Source organism: Ornithorhynchus anatinus, chromosome 1, assembly GCF_004115215.2.
Source record: "Ornithorhynchus anatinus isolate Pmale09 chromosome 1, mOrnAna1.pri.v4, whole genome shotgun sequence".
Classification (NCBI taxonomy): domain Eukaryota; kingdom Metazoa; phylum Chordata; class Mammalia; order Monotremata; family Ornithorhynchidae; genus Ornithorhynchus; species Ornithorhynchus anatinus.
The window spans coordinates 26,233,358-26,253,603 of NC_041728.1; the positions used below are offsets into that span (position 1 = coordinate 26,233,358).

A 20,246-nucleotide genomic window follows, 5' to 3' on the forward strand; every position below is an offset into this window, starting at 1 on the left:
CTCCCCCCACAACTTTTCACCAATACTAGTCAGAGGACAGACCACCCTAGCCCCAAAGGTCTCAAGTGAGTAAGGGGGAACTGACTGACATTGATGTACCCACAGCTGATCTAAAGGTCATGCACCAGCGACTCATTAATGACTCATGAGGGAACCATTAATGGTCCCCTGGTCTCTTAAGCAACCCTCCTTTCACGGAATCTTGCTCTAGGCATCAAAAGGCCCATTTTTAGAGCAAAGGGAACATCCAGCTTCTGCCTGATATTTCCACAAGACTTTCTTCAAGATGCTCAAGATTGTTTTCAGGCATCACCTTCGCAGTAACTCCTTAGAAGGGGGGTGGAAAACCTTGGCTTGAAATCCAACAACTCAATCCAGAAACAATTACTAAAATTAATTTTTAACTGCAAGAAGTGCCTTTGCTAGGGGTAGAGAGAGGGGCCGGGGTCATCAGCTGAAACAGATGTGTTTTGTTTTATGGCTCCTTATGTCACCCCCGTCACCGCCCCCCCCCCCCCCCCCCGAGGGACAGGGACCATGTCTAATCCCCAGCTGGGTATTTTTTCCCAGCGCTTAATACAGTGTTCTGCACCCAGTAAGCGCTTAATAAGTACTATTATAATTGCTGCTATTACAACTGTCTATCCATGCTTTCCCATGGCATGGCCCACAAGCTGCCTCTTCTGCCTCTTTTTTTCCCCTGCAAACCAGGAGGGCACAGTTTGAATTTTCCAGGGGAAAATGATGCCAGTCTCAGCATAGTGCTTGGATAACAGGCCATTATCCCATCCACTCTGGCTGAATCTATTGCCAGTTTGGAAATGCCAAAGCCCTCCCCCTGCATGCCCTTCCACGCCAACTCTGCCCAATTCCTTTCACCTGGACTCTGCCCAGTTATTCAGTTCCTATTAGGCAGTAAGAATTTTTTTAATGGCATTTGTTGGGTGCTTACTCTGTACCAGGCACTCTACTAAACACTGTGGTAAATCCAAGTTAATATGATTGGATGCAGTCCCTGACCCACATAGGGCTCACAGTCTTATTTCCCATTTCACAGACGAGGTAACTGAGGCACAGAGAAGTTAAATGACTTGCCCATGGTCACAGTGCAAACAAGTTGCAGAGCCAGGATTAGAACCCAGATGTCTCTCTCAGGCCCATGGTTTATCCACTAAGTCAATCTGCTTTTCTAGAAAGAACCTGTTAAAGCACTTAATACAGTGCTCTGCAGGCGGTAAGTGCTCAAATAACTGATTGATCGAACCTCCCGTGGAGGCCGATGGTGGTTAAATAGCCCCTATTGGAAATAACCAGTCGATACTACAGAGAGTCTACTGTGTGCAGAGCCCTGTACAATGATGGCACAACAGAGAAACAGAGGTAAAAAGCTTTCAAGATGATAAGCTCCTTGAAGATAGGGGAACATGTCTTTTCATTCATTTAAAAGTATTTATTGAGCGCTTACTATATGCAGAGCACTGTACTAGTTCTTGGAATGTACAATTTGGCAACGGATAGAGACAATCCCTGCCCATGACGGGCTCACAGTCTAATTTAGAACAAATATCTTAAGTGTATAATGAAACAAATGTATTTTGCTTCTGTGGTACTCTCCCAAGCTTTCCATTCAACGGTCTGCACATGGGGTACTCAAGAATACCAACCATCTAGCCCAAACTCCAGGGAAAACACACGCTAGGTGCATAAAACAGCAGCTGACAGATTGAATCCCTCCTGCAACGAGTACACTCGGTTATGTCAGAAGATGTGTTTTCACAATACGCTGGGGCTAGAATGTGATGAGAGAATGAGGAGTGTTTGCCCATCAGCACAAGTCTGGGTGCTCTCCGTCTGTCCCATTATCGGAAAGAACTGCTCGTGCGGGTGAATGTGGCGTGAGACCACGTGAGCTCTGTGGCAGCCCAGGTTCTAGAAGAACAGGGATTATGTGGGGGAATGAAAAGGGAGAAGGAAAAAAAAGATATCTGAACCCACACAGACTCCCTGCTTGGGGATACCATTGGCCTGCAAAGATAAGATCTCCAGTTTCTCCTCTTTTCCTGCAGCCAAACAATGTGCATGGCGAACTTAGACCCAAAACAAACTGAACTGAAAAACAAAGCAGTGGGCTACTGAGCAGCAGAAGAAACTCGATCTTCTAAAATCCTTATATGGTAGACATTCTTTGAGGGTTCTTTGCAAAGTAACACACTTAAGTCCCCAAACTGACCTATGTCTTTATAGCTAATAGGGAGATATTTATTTCCCTCTTCCTCGGTGCAGCATGGCCTAATAGAGCAGAGCCGGGGAGACAGAAAGACCTATGTTCTAATCCTGGCTCCGCTCCTTGTCTGCTGTGTGACCTTGGGTAAGTCTCTTCATTTCTCTGTGCCTCACTTACCTCGTCTGTATAATGGGGAGTGAAACTGTGAGCCCCATGTGGGAGAAGGGACTGTGTCCAATCCAATTTGCTTGTACCCACCCCAGTGCTTAGTAAAGTGCCTGGCACATAGTAAGCACTTAACAAATACCATGACAACAATTATTATTGTTCCTGATGGTCAATTTACTTCCACCTCTATTTGTAATCAACGGTTAACATTGAGTGTTGAGCACTGTACGAAGCACTTGGGTAACAAGAGACACAGACTACACATATCCTGTTTTCAAGGAACGTACGATTGGGGGAGATGGACAGACTAAAACTGTAGTGAAACTAGTCTTCTCGTTGTTGAGAGAAAATGGTTTCTCTCACCTCAGAAGAGGGTTTGATGACTTCCACACGAGGTGCCCGGAACCTTGCCTCCGTTCGGCAAAATTTTTTATGCTTTTGTATCAGAGAAAAGTCCGGCAGCGATCAGCTCGTCAGTAGGTGCTGGATTAAAATCTTCCCTGGGAAACTCCATGAATAGGTGACTGATTTATACAAAGCCTTTGGGTTCTCTCCTCCTCTGCCGCCCAAACTAAGCAGAGGGGGAAGCCAGATGGGTCCTAAATCCTCAGCTTCCAAAAAAGCGGTACCACGAGGGAAGGCTTCCCTTCTCAGTCTGGACTTTTCCAACGAGCCTGACCACAGAGTTAAATTTCATTTTTCTAAGTGATTATTTATTTGAACTCCCGTCAAAGTGCGGGCGCGGGGTGCTCCTTTGATCCTGAAAGTCCAGGAAACCCCTGGAAATGGCTGTGTACAGAACCAGCGGGCGAGGAGGAGCATTGCCAGATCAATGCGGGGCCCGGTGGTGGCAGGCAGCAGGCCCGCTGGAAAGCTTTGATGGTGGATCCCGGGAGTAGCCGGAGCTTTTAGCGGACTCTCCCGAAGACTTGGAAAGGGCACATCTCGCTGTTAGAAAGACACATCTGCCCTGCTGGGGCAGGGGATGCCCAATGAGATTGAGGGACTGGTCGGATATAAGACTAAGCAGTGTCCGCTCTAGAAAAGGCCACTAAAAGACAAAGTATTTAGTCAAGAAACATGGGTGCCTTAGGACGAGGATAACCTAGGACAGACTGCCCTCTGACAGTCTGGTCTCTCTTGAGGTGGATAAAGATCTCTCTGCAGCTTCATAACTGGTAAAATGTTTAAACAGGCGGCATAATCACAGAGCAGAGTTCTAGCCGCCCTGCGGGTTTAATCATTAACATTTGCGGGTTAGGGAATGTGGGTCTTGCGGGGTGGTAGCTGGTGGACGCCAGTTGGGCCCGTTTCCCAGGATGGGAAGGCTTTGCCTCGGTCTTTTAATAATAATAATGTTGGTATTTAAGTGCTTACTATGTGCAGAGCACCGTTTTAAGCGCTGCGGGAGATACAGGGTAATCGGGTTGTCCCACGTGAGGCTCACAGTTAATCCCCATTTTACAGATGAGGGAACTGAGGCCCAGAGAAGTGAAGTGACTTGTCCACAGTCACACAGCTGACAAGTGGCAGAGCCGGAAGTCGAACTCATGACCTCTGACTCCAAAGCCTGGGCTCTTTCCACTGAGCCACGCTAAACTGCAAGCTCACTGTGAGCAGGGAATGTGTCTGTTTATTGTTATACTGCACTCTCCCAAGAGCCCAGTACAGTGCTTTGCACACAGGAAGCGCTCAATAAATACAGCTGAATGAATGACACCTCTGGCCCATTGTCTCTCCTACCAGAGCTGGGACTGACCTCCCCGCGGCCTCTAAAGGAAGGCCGCTGGATTTCATTTTCTGGGGATATATTTCTCCAAGATACAAAGGACAGTGAGATCCCAAAGCTTTTACTGCTCATGTCTTAAAATTATATATTATAACTTACTCATTTATTCATATTAGCATCTGTCTCCCCCTCTAGACTGTAAGCTCCTTTTGGGCAGGGAATGTGCCTGCTAATTCTGCCGCAGTGTACTCTCCCAAGCGCTTAGTACAGTGCTCAGCACATAGTAAGCGCTCAATAAATACCATTGATTGACTGACATCAGGGCTGAACCGGGCCCCCACCGACTCTGGGCCTCTGCCTCAAGCGGGCCAATTGCCCGCTGTATAGTCGGTTTATTCTAGCGGCACTTTGACGATCCGGATCAGTTAATTCATGCTTTCCCAAAGAGACTCCTTTTATAGATACACACATAGTGGTCGTACTGAACCTTCTCTCTTTGGCACACAGCAGTGTAGGTGCCAGGGCTTTTAGGCCCAGTTCTGCCACTGGTCTCCTGGGGGACCGTGGGCAAGTTACTTAAATTCTCTGGGCCTCAGCTTCCTTATCCAAAGAATGGGGGTGATAGTAGGGCCTAGTGGAAAGAGCACGGGTACCGGAGTCAGAAGACCATGGTATTAATCCCGGCTCTGCCACCTGCTTGCTGTGTGACCTTAGGTAAGTCACTTCACTTCTCTGTCTCAGTTTCCTCATCTGTAAAATGGGGACTTTAATACCAGTTTGCCCTACTCCCTCAGATTGTGAGTCCCTTGTGGGACAGGGACTGTGCCCATCTTGACCGTCTATCTACCCCAGCATTTAGCACAGTGCTTGACACCCCGTAAGTGCTTAATACCATTACAATCATTATCATTAGGAGGATGTGCCTGGGAGTCAGGAAACCCAGGTTCTAGGTCCAGCTCTGGCACTGGCTGGTTGTCTAACCTGTTTAGATCACTGAACTTCTCTGGACCTTTCTTTCCTCACAGTGGAAATAATCCATCTCAGAGGGCTATTGCGAGAATAAAATTGGATAATTAATGTGAAAGTGCTTTGGAAAAATAAAAGCATTGGACCAATTCAAAGTGGTGTTATTAATACTGAATTAACAATAATGATGATGATCAATAATAAAAATAATAATAAATTCCATATATCTTCAAATGTGGAACTTTTCAGGCCCTATCTCTGGGCATGCATGTCTTCTAAGTTTAGATCAATAATCTATGTGATCCTTAATGCAGCACAGACCCTCTGGACAGAGCATTTTCCTCTGTGATCACAAATCCCCACCGCTCTTAATGCCTGTTACAGACTGTCTGGTGTGGAAGTGGAATATGCCCAGAGGGAGACAAACTCTGATCTTTTCCCCAAGGCTCAGCCAGCTAAAGTCAGAGGGGAGGGGGAAGGTACCACTGGCCCGGAGGGTCTCGTGGACTATTTGTAAAGACGCAACACCCTCTGAGGATCCAGAAGAGGCGGCCGCTGGGTTGCCTGCCTGCCTGCCCAGAAAGGACCAAAATCCTGGTGGAAGCGGAATCTTGCCTGAACAGAGGTCACACGGGGCAGCCCAGAGGTCAATTGAAAAGACACACACAGACACACACACCCCTCCCCTGCCTGCCTACACCCTAAGAACCACTGGACAGTTAAGAGCAGGGTATGGAGCGAGGCACAAGGCTGAAGAGAAACGTACGGTGAAGCTTCAGTCTATGCAGATAGACCAGAAGTCCTCTGGAAGCACAAATTCCATTCATTTCCCTGTCTCCGAGGAGGCCGGCGGACAGGCGCATGGCTCCAAAACCCTTCCCCTTGCCTGGCCGCTGCAGGGCCCACAGGACGAGGAGGCAGAAGATCTGGGTTCTAGTCCTAACTCTGCCACTGGGCCACTGTGTCACAACATCTCTGGCCTTATTCTTCATCCGTAAAATGGGGACATCTTTGTGGGCAGGGAGTGTGTCTGTTATATTGTGCTCTTCTCAATCCTTAGTACAGTGCTCTGCGCCAAGTAAGCACTCAATGAACACTGACTCTGGATTTGGGAGGTCCATGACAGGATGAAAGGAGGTAATTGGGGCTAAATTACTTTTGAAAAATAAAAACATCCTACAAACACCAGGTATCCAGGATCATAATTAGAAACAGGTGGGGAAAAATGGGGATTTCAGATTGGAAGATGGGCTATTGGAGTCTGCTCAGTTTTATTTTCATAAGCGATGAGATGACTCTTGAAAACTCTCTGCCTCCTCTCTGCAGAACAGGTGATGCCTGTCTCGATCTGGTAGTGCTTACTGAGCATCTACTGTGTGCAAAGCACTGTGCTGAATACTCGGGAGAGTCTTTACCCACCGAGCACTTAAGTACTGACTACTCCCCTGTCCTCTAATAGCACGGATGTACATATCTTACCCTCTTCTCATTCCCCAACCTGCAATTTATTTTCATGCCCGTCTCCCCTGTAAGCCTGTCAGCTTTTTGAGGGCAGGGATCATGTCTACCAACTCTACTGTACTCTCCCATGGGCTTAATGCTCTGCTCTGCATGCAGTAAGTGCTCCAAGAATACTAATTACAAGAGGGTTGGAGGACATGATCTTCTTCCTCAAGGATGTTGCCCCTTTCCTTTTCTATCCCCCACAGCCTTCCTGTTTCTCTCAAACCATCAACAACAGATGGAACAGATAAAACACTAACCAAAAAGGCCACATGGCTAATCATGGAGAGGGAAAGACACGTGTTCACCCCCTCATCCTCAAAACCCCAAATGGACCCGTCCTACAGTGCTACTCCCCAGGAAACTTATCGAAGGATGAATAGGTAAGTGTTCTGTGAACCAGACTGGGGGTCTGGGGAGAAAGCAGAGTCATCTCACAGGCCCCCGATTTTATCTGAAAGTCACTGTACTTTCTTACTGGTAGCTGCAGAGGGGCGAAGTGGCATTCCATTAGCCCCCTCCCAGGCTGCCAGATAGAACTCAAGCAAGGTAAACCATGCTCAGCCCTCGGCCAATCGGTTAAGAACCTGGAAAGAGACTGAAATCTCTGGGGGATGAGGAGGGCTGGGAGGATTAGGAGGGGGGAGGGATAAAGAGAGAAAGCAGAGCGGGTGCTGGGAGAGAGGTGGAAAGAGGGAGGGATGGAGGAGAGCAGCAGGAAGCAGGAGAAAAGGGAGAGAATGGGGGAAGGGAGCAATGGGGGAAAAGGTGCATTTCAGGGCCCAGATCCCCAAGGCTACAGCATTAGGCAAAACCCAATAGTTCTTGCCTTTCAGAAAGATCATAAGGGCTTGCCTTTCTGCAAAGGAGGTAGGGGAGAAGGATTACGCTCATGACCAAGACTGGCAGGAGGAAAAGTATACACTCCTCTGTCACCCCTGGAAAACACCGCTTCTATCATAGTGGCCTCCAGCACTGCCTGTGTCCCCTAGGTCCTCAGGACGATGGAAAAATGGTCACTTTGTATCAGAAAGGACAAACCAAAGACAGACACTTTTCTGGTGTTTAGGCCCCAAAGGGTCACAACTGGAGGAGTTTGATCTCGTTGTGACTCCCAGGCAAGAGCCCCTGGGACTTAATTCTAGCCTTCCTTTCCTACAAAGGAAATCACAATCACGGGCTTCATTAAAGAAGAAAATTCCCCAGGAAAGGAACAAAGCCATGGAGAGGAAGGAACCTCGAAAAGCCAACTGGTGACTGACAGCTCTCCCCTCAGGGTGCCTGTGGTGGGAGGAGGTAAATTAGGCAATGGTCAGGATAGAGTGGGGGTCGGGGGAGGTCTGGCCAGCCAATTCAATAGCAGGGCTCAATGGAGAAGTTGTCCTCAGCCTGCTGAGGGTTCTTTCATTCTCAAGAAACAATAGCTGCAGATACAATATTGACTCAGAAAAATCAGAAGGCGGCAAAGGGTGAGATTTCTGTGTGTGGTTCCCAGTGGGGAGCAAGAAAAGACAGACAGGCAAGAGGGGCAGGCAGACAGACAGACGCACACACACTTATGTGGAAGGACACCCACACAGACCTATGCAAAGGCACAGAGATGCAAAACACACAGATAGAAACCCACACGATTACACCGATACACACAAGCACATGGAAAAACATAATGCCACAGAGATGGACAGGAAAACATATACTGTCACATAGAGGACACACAAAAAACATACACTGACAACACCCAGATGGCCAAATGCTACACACAGAGCACACAGAGCACACACCCAAAGACAAGAAGACACACAAAGCCAGACACATACTGATAGAGTCAGAGATGGACACAAACATTCACTGGTATTTACATTCAAGGATGCACACATCAAGAGACAGAGAGAAAAAAGTTATGTGCTCATATAAAGACTCATTAACAGATTCACACACACACTCACCAGGAAACACAGACAGGCATTATGTTTGCGTGTTCAGTCATCCAGGGAACGACACCCACTCTCACTTGGCCAGTAACTGAATGGGAGCCAGCGGTGGAAATGAGAAGCACCCAAAGCAGCCACAATAGCCACATGCTCCTTCCCCCCTCCCCCCTCCAATAGTTGTGGTTAGGTGGCCGGTGTTCCCATCCTACCTGGCTGGTGCAGTGGGAGCCCACAGGGCACCTCATGGACGACACCGCCACGGATTTCCTCGGTCCACATTTATTCAGTCATATTTATTGAGCGCTTATTGTGTGCAGAGCACGGCTCCTGCCTCTCCCGGCTCCCTCCCTCCCCGTTGCCCTCTCTGACTTCGGAGCCGACATCTTACCTGTGACCGCGGGAGCCTCCTCCTCCCAGTCAGGAGCTTCGGGCCACCTGGGCTGGATCCTGCGGGACTCGTCCCCAGTGTGCCTGGAAGACATCGGGGTTAGAGGGTTATCTTTACACCCACACCTTAGAGGGTTATCTTTACACCCACACTTAAAGCAGGAAGTGGCTCCCTAAATTCCACTGACCAAAGTAGAGAGCGGACACGAGGGTCCAGAGCGTGGGGTGGAGCTGAAAAGTCCTGAAGACTTTTCTCTTTCCTAAGCACCTTCACATTTTACTGCATCTGGCTGCCCAAAAGGAATGGCTTAGCGTACACGGAAATCCTGTAGACCACAGACTTTTAGGGGGCAGGGACTGTGAACTGTACTGTACCACTGTACTGTAATTTTTTCAGGGCTTAGTACGGCACTCTGCACGCTAAGCACTCAATATATACTACCGACTGATTGATCTGGTGTCAGTCTCCCAGGAACAAAATTTGGCAGCAGCTAATCTTTCCACTTCTAGAAGAGCCTAAGGTTCCTTCCAGGCCGGTCCCCCTCAGCCATACTTAAAATGCCAGCTGAAGCAGAACTGAAAGGAAGGAGAGAGGGAGGAAAAGCCCTTTTTGGCTTCAGAAGGAGCTCAAGATAGAAGCCTGGGGGAAGGACACTGGTAGGCTTAATCGTCCGACCAGATCATGCGGAGAGTGAGTCAGTCTCTAATTGAGACAGCAGCGGGCATTGTCCTCTTTGGTGACTTACTGTCAGTGAAATGAAGAGTCTTAAAGCTTGTCAATGATGCCAATTGGCAGGAGAGAATGTTTTCCTCCCGGGGTGTTTTCTAGCTGCTCTTTTTAAAGAAAGAGTGCCTCTGTCTTCCATCCCGACGACAACGGACGGCAGTCGGAGCTGCTTCCGAGAGCCCCCTGAAAATGTTCACCCCCGATGAAAGCTACTTCCTTGTTCCCCTTCAATGTGGGGGGGCCCTCCGCATGCAGGAAGCACCCATGTAAATGAAACTTAACAAGGGGAAAAGCTATTGGCCTTTGTTGACTAATCTCCCTGTGCACTAGTCTCCTTCAGCTGCAAGAGGGCTGCCTTCCGATGACCGGAGGCTGAGATGGGCCCAGGGCAGCTGTGGCTGCCGGATAACGAAGGTCCTCCTGTTCACTTTTGCCTAGCCTTTGCTGCGGTAATGCCAAACCCCCGCTCTAATCTGTAAGCGCCTCGAGGGCAGGGATCAGGCCTACTTATTCTATTGTATGATACACTCCCAAGCACTTAGTAGAGAGCTCTGCACACAGGAAGCACTCAATAAATACCACTGATCGATCGTTCTCAAGGAAATGAATCCCGGGATGGTGGATCATAATAATAATAATAATAATGTTGGTATTTGTTAAGCGCTTACTATGTGCAGAGCACTGTTCTAAGCGCTGGGGTAGACAGAGGGGAATCAGGTTGTCCCACGTGGGGCTCACAGTCTTAATCCCCATTTTACAGAGGAGGGAACTGAGGCACAGAGAAGTTAAGTGACTCGCCCACAGTCACACAGCTGACAAGTGGCAGAGCTGGGATTCGAACTCACGAGCCCTGACTCCAAAGCCCGTGCTCTTTCCACTGCGCCACGCTGCTTCTCAGATGCATGGATCAGATGCTTGGAGGGGGGGCTGAAGGCGAGGGGTCTCTGTCACAACCCAACGGGGGCCAATCGCCCCTTCCGAGTGACTGACGGGTAAGTCAGAGACTCTTTTGCACACTCAGGGTCAGAGTCTTGGTTAAAAAGCCAGGTGTGCAATCTTCATGTCCTTTGGAGACCTCAGCCCAGCACAGCTTACCACACTTCTATGCCTAAGCAGCGTGGAGCTGCCAATTTTTTTGGCCTGGCTTATTTTAGCCTGTTACTCTGTACTCCCCTCTGCAGACTGCGGACTGTGGGGAACGCTTAGCACAGTGCTTTCCCCAGGGCAATCAATAAATGATATCAATGGATTCACTTTGCCTCATTTTATAGGTGCCTCTGGCTAGTTTCAACTCATTTCATTTCTCTTCGCGCTTCTCCTACACCCCACTCATCTCCCCACTCTAAGCTCGGACACTCTCCTTCCCACCTTTTGTAGACTTTACATCATCATCACCACCAGATTTGGTGGGAGCTGCATGGGGGCACAGCCTTCAATCAATCATTGCTGTTTATTGAGCACTTATTACATGCAGCAGGATTAGCAGACACCTTAATGAGCTTCTCCCACAGGTCCAGAGTTGTACCTGCTTTAGAGAAGCAGCGTGGCTCAGCGGAAAGAGCCCAGGCTTGGGAGTCAGAGGTCATGGGTTTGAATCCCCACTCTGCCACGTGTCAGCTGTGTGAGCGTGGGCAAGTCACTTAACTTCTCTGTGCCTCAGTGACCTCATCTGTGGAGAAGCAGCGTGGCTCAGTGGAAAGAGCATGGGCTTTGGAGTCAGAGGTCATGAGTTCGAATCCCAGCTCTGCCACTTGTCAGCTGTGTGACTGTGGGCAAGTCACTTAACTTCTCTGGGCCTCAGTTACCTCATCTGTAAAATGGGGATTAAGATTGTGAGCCCCATGTGGGACAACCTGATTCCCCCGTGTCTCCCCCAGCGCTTAGAACAGTGCTCTGCACATAGTAAGGGCTTAACAAATACCAACATTATTAAAATGGGGATTAAGACTGTGAGCCTCACGTGGGACAACCTAATTACCCTATATCGACCCCAGCGCTTAGAACAGTGCTCTGCACATAGTAAGCGCTTAATACCAACATTATTATTATTATTGCCAGTCCCTGGATCCTTTCACCTTTTCCTCTGGACTCCCCCATTAGACTGTAAGTTCCTTGGGGCAGGGAACTTGTGTACTGCTACTGTTGAACTCTTCCCAGGCCCTTAGAAGAGTGCTTAGCACCCAGAACCTGTTCGGTAAAATTTTTTTTGTTATTTGTTAAGCACTTACTCTGTCTCAAACTAAGCACCGGGGTAGGTACAAATTAATTAGGCCGGACACAGTCCCTGTCCCTCATGAGGCTCAAAGGCTAAATAGGAAGAAAAACAGATACCCTCATTTTACAGCTGAGGAAATTGAGACACAGAGAAGTTAAGTGACTTGCCCATGGTCACACAGCAAGCAATTGGCAGAGCTGGGATTAGAACCCAGGTTCTTCTGATTCTCAGCCCTGGGCTCTCCCCACTAGGCCATGCTGCTTCGTGCCATCGACTGACTCCCCTCTGCTCCTGCTCCCTAAAGAAATGATCAGAGCCAGCCTAACTGAAGGACAGGGTACCCTGCCCCTCAATTCAAATGAATAAGGGTGTAAAGGAGTAAAATGGAGGGGTCGGGGACCCTCCTCTACACACATGGGAGGCGGGCCCAGAGAGCACAGTGCTGTGGATCCCGTGGGGATAAGGAAAACTCCATCTGCGCAATCTGTTTCAGAGAGTTCGGGGACTGGGGTGGTAAAGACACTGTTGAAAAATCTGATTTTTCCCGGGGCTCCAATTGCTACCTGGTATTGAGACTGGCACTTTGGGGGCTGCAAATGCTCCTTCAAGCCACTAGGGGGGCCTGGCGATGCCTGGGGCGCTAAGGAATGTGCCTACTAATAATGTTGGTATTTGTTAAGCGCTTACTATGTGCCGACCACTGTTCTAAGCGCTGGGGTAGATACAGGGTAATCAGGTTGTCCCACGTGAGGCTCACGGTTAATCCCCATTTTACAGATGAGGTACCTGAGGCACAGAGAAGTTAAGTGATTTGCCCACAGTCACACAGCTGACAAGTGGCAGACCCGGGATTCAAACTCATGACCTCTGACTCCCAAGCCCGTGCTCTTTCCACTGAGCCACGCTACTAACACTGACAGTATTTGTTAAGCACCTACTATGTGCCAAGCACTGTTCTAAGCGCCGGGGTAGATACAAGGTCATCAGGTTGTCCCACGTGGGGCTCGCAGTCTTAATCCCCATTTTGCAGATGAGCTAAATGAGGCACAGAGAAGTCAAGCGACTTGCCCAAAGTCACACAGTTGATAAGTGGCGGAGCCGAAATTAGAGCCTAGCTTACCTGGGGGAGTGAATTTGCCACTAGAGAGACTAGGTCTCCACTAGACCTGAAATGGAGTCACCATCTCCCTATTAGACTGTAAGCCCGTCATTGGGCAGGGATTGTCACTACCTGTTGCCGAATTGTACAATCCAAGCTGTTAGTACAGTGCTCTGCACATAGTAAGTGCTCAATAAATATTGTTGAATGAATGAATGATTAGCTCCTCACATCAGCCACCTCACCAATTCTTATATACTTTTTTACTCATTAATTTGCAACTAATATATTTCTCCACCTGTGGATTTATATTTTCTCTCCTCTTAACGCGGGTGGCTTCTTTCATTAAGGTCCTTCTGGTTCCCAAATAGCCTGCAGGCTTCTTGTGGTTAGGAATTGTGCCTTCTCTCTCCAAATGTCTCCAAGCACCCTACCGCAAGGCCCCACGTAGTGACACAAAAGCTCGGGAGCTAGCAGCCCAAGACAGGCTGTCCGAGTGTCCAATCCACCATTTGGCGATTCAGTCCCTGGAGAACAATCGGTGGTATTTATTGAACGCTTCCTGTGTGTGCAGAGCACTGTGGTAAGTGCTTGGGAGAGAATGATACAATAGATCCGATCCCTGGCCTCGAGGAGCTTAGAGACTAGAAGAGGTGTTTAACATCGCTACCGCAAAGGAGAAAGGGGCTCGGCGAAAGCAGTTCTAACCTTCTTGCTCATGGTTTACGGTTGGCTACGCATCTCGGGCCTTGGTCTCCGCATGATTTCCCAAAACCCCAGAGGCTAAGGAGTCGAGGCTTGCTCCCACCTCTTTCAACGTCTGTTATTTTTTTCGCTACCTGCTCGGTTTCCTCTATCCGTCAGTGATTCGTAAGTATGAACACATGCATATAGCAGGCAGTTTGGAATCACTTATTTAAATGATTTCCTTTCTAATTAAAAGGTAACACTGAGAATTGTTTTTATGTCTCTATTCTTGTTTCATTTCACTAAGTCTTAAGGATTTTTGAACCCCCTTATAAATACGACTGAATGAATGAATCCCAAGAAAATCATCCCTTGACCCCTCGGCTACCTCCGGGAATCGCCCTATTTCCCTCCTAACATTCCTCTCCAAACTCCTTGAGCAAGTTGTTCCACCCACTGCCTCCATTTCCTTTCCTCCAATTCTCTCCTTGACACCCTCTAATCTGGCTTCTGCCCTCATCACTCCACTGAAACTGTCCTCTCAAAGGTCTCCAATGATCACCTTCTTGCCCAATCCAATGGCCTCTATTCTAACCTAATCCTCCTCAATCTCTCTGCTGTTTCGACACTGCCGAGGACCGACCCCTTCTCCTGGAAACACTATCCAAACTTGGCTTCGCTGACATCGTCCTTTCGCCGGTTCTTCTCCTCTCTCTCTGGCCCCTCATTCTCTGTCTTTTGCTGGCTCCTCTGTGGCCTGCCAACCCTTATCTGTGGCTCACTTCTAAGTCCCCTTCCATTCTCCATCTACACCCACTCCCTGGGGAAAATTTATTCGCTCCCACGGCTTAACCTACCATCTCTATGCAGATGAGTCCCAAATCTACATCTCCAGTCCTGATCTCCTCCTTCTCTGAAATCACCTATTTCCTTCTGCCTTCAGGACACCTCTACTTGGATGTCCCGCTGACACCTGACCTTAACTGACACCTGACCTTAACGTGCCCCAAACAGAACTCCTCTTCTTCCCTCCCAAACCCTGTCCTCCTCCTGCCTTTCCCGTAACTGTAGAAAGCACTACCGTCCTCCATCTCACAAGCCCATACCTTGGCATTATCCTCGACATCTCTCTCATTCAACCCACGTATTCAATCTGTCACGTCTCCTACCTCAAAAAGCCAGACATCCAGCTTATCCCTGAGGATTTCTCTGCTCCCCAGTCTCACCCATTCAGAGGGAACGGGTCGAGTTCACTAGCAGCAACGGCCACCGTCTCTGTTGTCGAGCAAAATGTGTTGGCAGTTGCGACGGATGTCCCGTTTTTGTTCCCTGTCCACTTGCGGCTCCCTGGAAGTTTGACCACAGTCCCAAGGCAACATGTTGCCAGGGCCTCTCCTCCTCCTAGCATCATTCTGCACCTCCATCTTCAATCCTTCTGTACAATTTCTGCCCTTGCACTACGCTATCTTCATCTAGCAAGATTTGAGCTGTGCCTTCAAGATAAGGCTTTGACATCAATCGCATTTATTGAGCGCTTACTCTGCAGAGCACTCTACCAAGTGCTTGGGAAAGTGCAACATAACAGAGTTGGTAGACACGTTCCCTGCCCTCGGTAAGCTTACAGTTGGGAGGGGGAGATAGACATTAAAAGAAATTAGGGATGTGCTCTTAAGTGCTGAGGGGGATGGTGACTATCAAGTGCTCAAGGGGTACAGATCCAAGTGCCTGAACTACTTTGGCTCCAAGTATAATGAATGCACATTAAATACAGTTACACTGCTCAGTGCTCTTACCACATTTTGAGATACACCGATGTGGTCCTGGTCTGCACGATTTACATGTCTAAACCGGACAGTTCTGGGACACCCAGGTCTCACCGGGTAAATCCTGTCACTTTCTCCAAAGCACTTCCACGATCCACCACTTCCTCTCCACCCAAACTGCCACCTTCTTGGTTCAAACTCTTGTGGAGCATGGCTAGATTACTGGATCCGCCTCCTCACTACTCTCTCGCCGTCCAGGCATTCCAACCCTTCGGTCCAAACTCCCACCTTCTGCCCTCACCAAACCCTGGAACAGCCGTCTGCACCCATCGCTCCATTCCTCAAAACTCTCCAACTCTCATTTCCCTCTGCATTGAGCAGAAACTCCTTACTTGTAGCTTCAAGACCTTCCACCAGCTTTCTCCATCTTATCTATTGACTTACATTCTTTGTTCTTTCCAAGCTCACTTAACTGCATCCCACATTTGATTCTGCCGCCTCCAGCCCCTTGTTCACACTTTTCCTCACCACCAAGAACCCACTGCTTAATAATGTTGATATTTGTTAAGCACTTACTATGTGCAGAGCACTGTTCTAAGCGCTGGGGGAGATACAGGGTAATCAGGTTGTCCGTCGTGAGGCTCACGGTTAATCCCCATTTTACAGATGAGGTAACTGAGGCCCCGAGAAGTTAAGTGACTTGCCCACAGTCACATAGCTGACAAGTGGTAGAGCCGGGAGTCGAACTCATGACCTCTGACTCCAAAGCGCAGGCTCTTTCCACTGAGCAACGCTGCTTCCCTAAGAGAAGCAGAACTTCTCTGTGCCTCAGTTACCCCATCGTTAAAATGAGGATTAAGACCGTGGGACAACCTGATTACCTTGCATCTATCCCAGCGCTTAGAACAGCGCTTGGCACATAATAGGCGCTTATCACTTTAAGTGTTTTCACTAGCAGCAACGGCCACCGTCTCTGTTGTCGAGCAAAATGCGTTGGCAGTTGCGACGGATGTCCCGTTTTTGTTCCCTATCCACTTGCGGCTCCCTGGAAGTTTGACCACAGTCCCAAGGCAACATGTTGCCAGGGCCCCTTCTCCTCACACCAACATTATTATTATGATCCCATCACAAATCCACCAGGCCTCAGCCCTCCCTTTCTTCAAAGTCCTTCTGAAATCCCACCTCCTCCAGGAAGCCTTCTCCAATTAATTCTCAACAGCCCGAGACGTGGCAATCCAGCAGCCAACGAAACACTTGTCTTATAGCTGTCGTCAGCGTTCACGCATGGGTGTACGGTCGACTGTGCATTCCCTTGCTTATTTTGAAATTTCATTCTGGCATTTCACTCTATTACCTAGCTGATGTTTTTCTTCTTACTGCTCCCACTTTTTGTATGTCTGCTGCCGAATGGGGGTGGGAGGGGACCGCACAGGGCATAGGAACTGCATTTCAATCCCAGCTCTGCCACATCTGCTTTGTGACCTTGGGCAAGTCACTTAACTTCTCTGGGCCTCATTTACCTCATCTGTAAAATGGGGATTAAAGCAGTGAGCCAAACTGATGATCCTGCATCTACCCCTGGCACACAGTAAATACTTCACAAATACTATAAAACAAACACACAGAAAACCACCCTAGGGGCAGCTCTGGAACCAAAGCCCACCATCTCTACTACATTATCTTCCCTGCCCACTTCGGCTAAACTGGAAAATCTTCTGTGAGGAGAAGCCTCCTACTTCACGGAAGAGAACGAAGCAGCCTTCAAATGTCAGGCCACATCCTTTCCAGGCCACCAACTGGGTAGACCGACAGCTAACCAGCAGATCTCACCTGATCTCATTCTCTCAGGATGATCACCGACTCGCTATCAAATTGACCTTCGGGTTTAAAGACAATGAATTTCATCCTCCGGGGGGCACGTGTGGCTGAAAATGTTGATGCGAGTCCAACAGCCCTTGGGAATATATGCTTATTTAATCACGTATTCAATTACTTTCTGAAAATACTTTTCTGTCTATGTCCCCCATTAGAGTGTAAGCTCATTATGGGCAGAGGATGTGTCACTTGCTTGTTTGGTATTTTCCAAATATTTAGTACAGTGCACCGCACGCAGTGGGGCCTCGATACTACAGCAGGCCGCACGATACCGGACTCACATATGAAATGTCTTGAGTCGGCTTGATGTGTTTGCAACATCTGGTGCTGTTTGCAGTTTTGCCTTAGTCTCGTGATTCAATGTTTCTGCTTGAAAAGTCACTCCTTTCTTGAGAGCAGCATGCCAGTCTGGTCAGTTTGCAACAGTTGTCTCCCGACAGTCAGCTGCCACGCACCAGGTGCTGCGAACAATAAACATGGCAGGGCAAGAAAGGACTGTCTTTGTGTGCACACAAAGTGTGGTCGAGACTGGGGGTTCCACATTGGCCTTTTCACACGGAAACACGCACACACACACTTCCAGCTTATTTAAAATTTTTAGAATATTCACAACCCCTCCATAGGTGCATTTCACTGTCAGTGCCATCGTCATCAAGCCCGAAGAATGCCATATTGTCTGAGGCTGGGATTCACTGCATCCTCACATCGCTTCCTTTTTTGGCCCTTCACCCCCTCGACCCCAACCCCCTATCCTTCACGCAGCAGCTCTCTGGATCTCCTTTGTGCATTCTCCCCACTCGTCTCTCCCAGTGTTGCTGTCTTCGGTCAGACAACGCCCGCCTTGAGGTGAGCAGAGCTCTGGTGCCGACTGGGACACTTTATTCCGAGACGTTGCTGTCTGTGATCCTGTCGTGCCACTTGATGGTGAAGGTGGCTCACCGAGTGGCATGGCTCATGGAGTGGGATACGGTTTCGGTGGTGGGTCCGGGACTCCCGACCACTGAGAAGAATGAATGACACCACAGTTCAGCAGGCCTTCAGTTTGGCCTGAAGCTTGATAATAATAATAACAATAAAAATAATGGTATTTAAGCCCTTACTATGTGCCGAGCACTGTTCTAAGCACTGAGGTAGATACAAGGGAATCAGGTTATCCCACGGGGGGCTCACAATCTCAATCCCCATTTTACAGATGAGGTAAGTGAGGCACAGAGAAGTTAAGTGACTTGCCCAAAGTCACACAGCCGACAAGTGGCGGAGCCGGGATTAGAACCCACGACCTCTGACTCCCGAGCCTGGGCTCTTTCCACTAAGCCACACTGCCGGTCCCACACTGACGGTTCCCTAAAGAATGCATTCATTATGAGATTTTTGAATGATAAATCACTGCTTCTCTTTCCCTTTCAACCACTCTCCGTGGTGGGGTCGAAATGAGAATATTATTTGCTCTCCAAGGATTTCCTGTCCACGGAGAAGAAGCCCTGTATACAATTGCCATTGACTAGGCCTGTGCCTTATTTTGTGCAGCCGGAATTGCGGAGGGGGAGGTGGTAGCCAAGGCAGAGTGACTCTTTTCAAGCTGAGGCTTCCTAAGGATCGGGAGACCAGGAGGCAAAAGCAAAAACAGTGCCCGGAGCAGCAAACGACAAGCACAACATATAGCAAGAGACGGTGTTTGTGTGTACACAGTGCAGCTATGACAATGGCCCCAGACTGGGCTTTCCAGTCACACATTCACTCAGTGGTGAAATTCAACCCCGTCTCCTTTGAGAAACAGCGTGGCCAAGTGGATAGAGTCTGGGAGCCTGGGAGTCAGAAGGGCCTGGATTTGAATCCCAGCTCTGACACTTGTCTGCTGTGTGACCTTCACTACTCTGCACCTCAGTTATGTCATCTGCAAAATGGAGATTAAGACTGTGAGCCCCATGTGGGGCATGGACCGTGTCCAACTTAACTCTCGACCCCAGTGCTTAGTACAGTGCCTGGCCCAGAATAAGCGCTTAAATACCATTTAAAAAATGGCCAATCTCAGATACATATATTCTTGTCTAATAAATTATTGGATTTGCGAGTCCTAGTTTTTGGAGATGAAAGGGGAGAGGCCGAACCCCTCACTCCAGAAAAAGACAGAGCCAACGTGGAAAGCGTTGTCTTTATTGCTTTCCCCCCACCTTTTGCTACGAGCTTCGTATTCTATTTCCTTTTTCGAGCCTCACTCTAAGAACACTCGTTTCATCAGACTGCAATTTCCCTCAAGAGGCTTCCCCTAATTCAGAATCTATTAGCAGGAGCAGACAGAAGAATAAACTGCACATTACCTTGCCCTTGTCTCTGATGAATCTCATCCTTCATCCTTTAACCAGATTGCCAGTTCACATGTCATTCTTCACATCATACCCTAAGCTAACCCTCTCATGGGCGATTTCTTATCAGAGTAATTATTCCCGATCACGGGTCAGGCAACTCTAGACCTAAGTGGATTTTCACAGCAGCTGAACCTCTATACCCCAAGTCTTTCTTTTCCCCTTGATTTAAAAGAGTCTCTCCATCTCTCACGAGACCCAGAAAGCCACAGTATCTGCCTACATGACCACTTAGAGCATAAAATACTATCATAACATACTGTTTTATTTGGTTTTAATCCAATTCCCTGAAAGTTTATCCACTTCAGAGTCAAATTTCTGTCATGGAAAACAATGCAAGGGTATCAACGTGACCAAAAGTTTCCTCGATGGCAGCAAAAATAAATGAGTTAATCCTGTATTGGATTCCTGTCTCCATTCTCCAGACCCTTCCAGTTTTCAGTGGCAAATCCTAAACCTCTTTTCAGAGCACAAGATAAAAAAAAAAGGGGGGGGTGGGGGCGAGAGGAAGGGCATGAGCAGGAATGCCAGGAAAATCCGTTCTTCCCAGAAAGGTGATCCGTCCCCCTTCTCACCTCCTTGTCGGTAAGAACATGTCTCCCAACTCTG

At 48.5% G+C, this 20,246-nt stretch overlaps 1 protein-coding gene across 2 annotated transcripts in view; it reads right to left on the reverse strand.

The window, feature by feature from the left end:
• Nucleotides 1–20,246, reverse strand: part of LHFPL2 (LHFPL tetraspan subfamily member 2) — a 183,498-nt gene that overhangs the window by 104,501 nt on the left and 58,751 nt on the right. For both annotated transcript variants that reach the window (XM_029064720.2, XM_029064709.1), the window contains one exon: nucleotides 8,910–8,992. The gene's annotated coding sequence lies outside the window, so the exon portion shown is untranslated. The remainder of the gene's footprint in view (nucleotides 1–8,909; nucleotides 8,993–20,246) is intronic.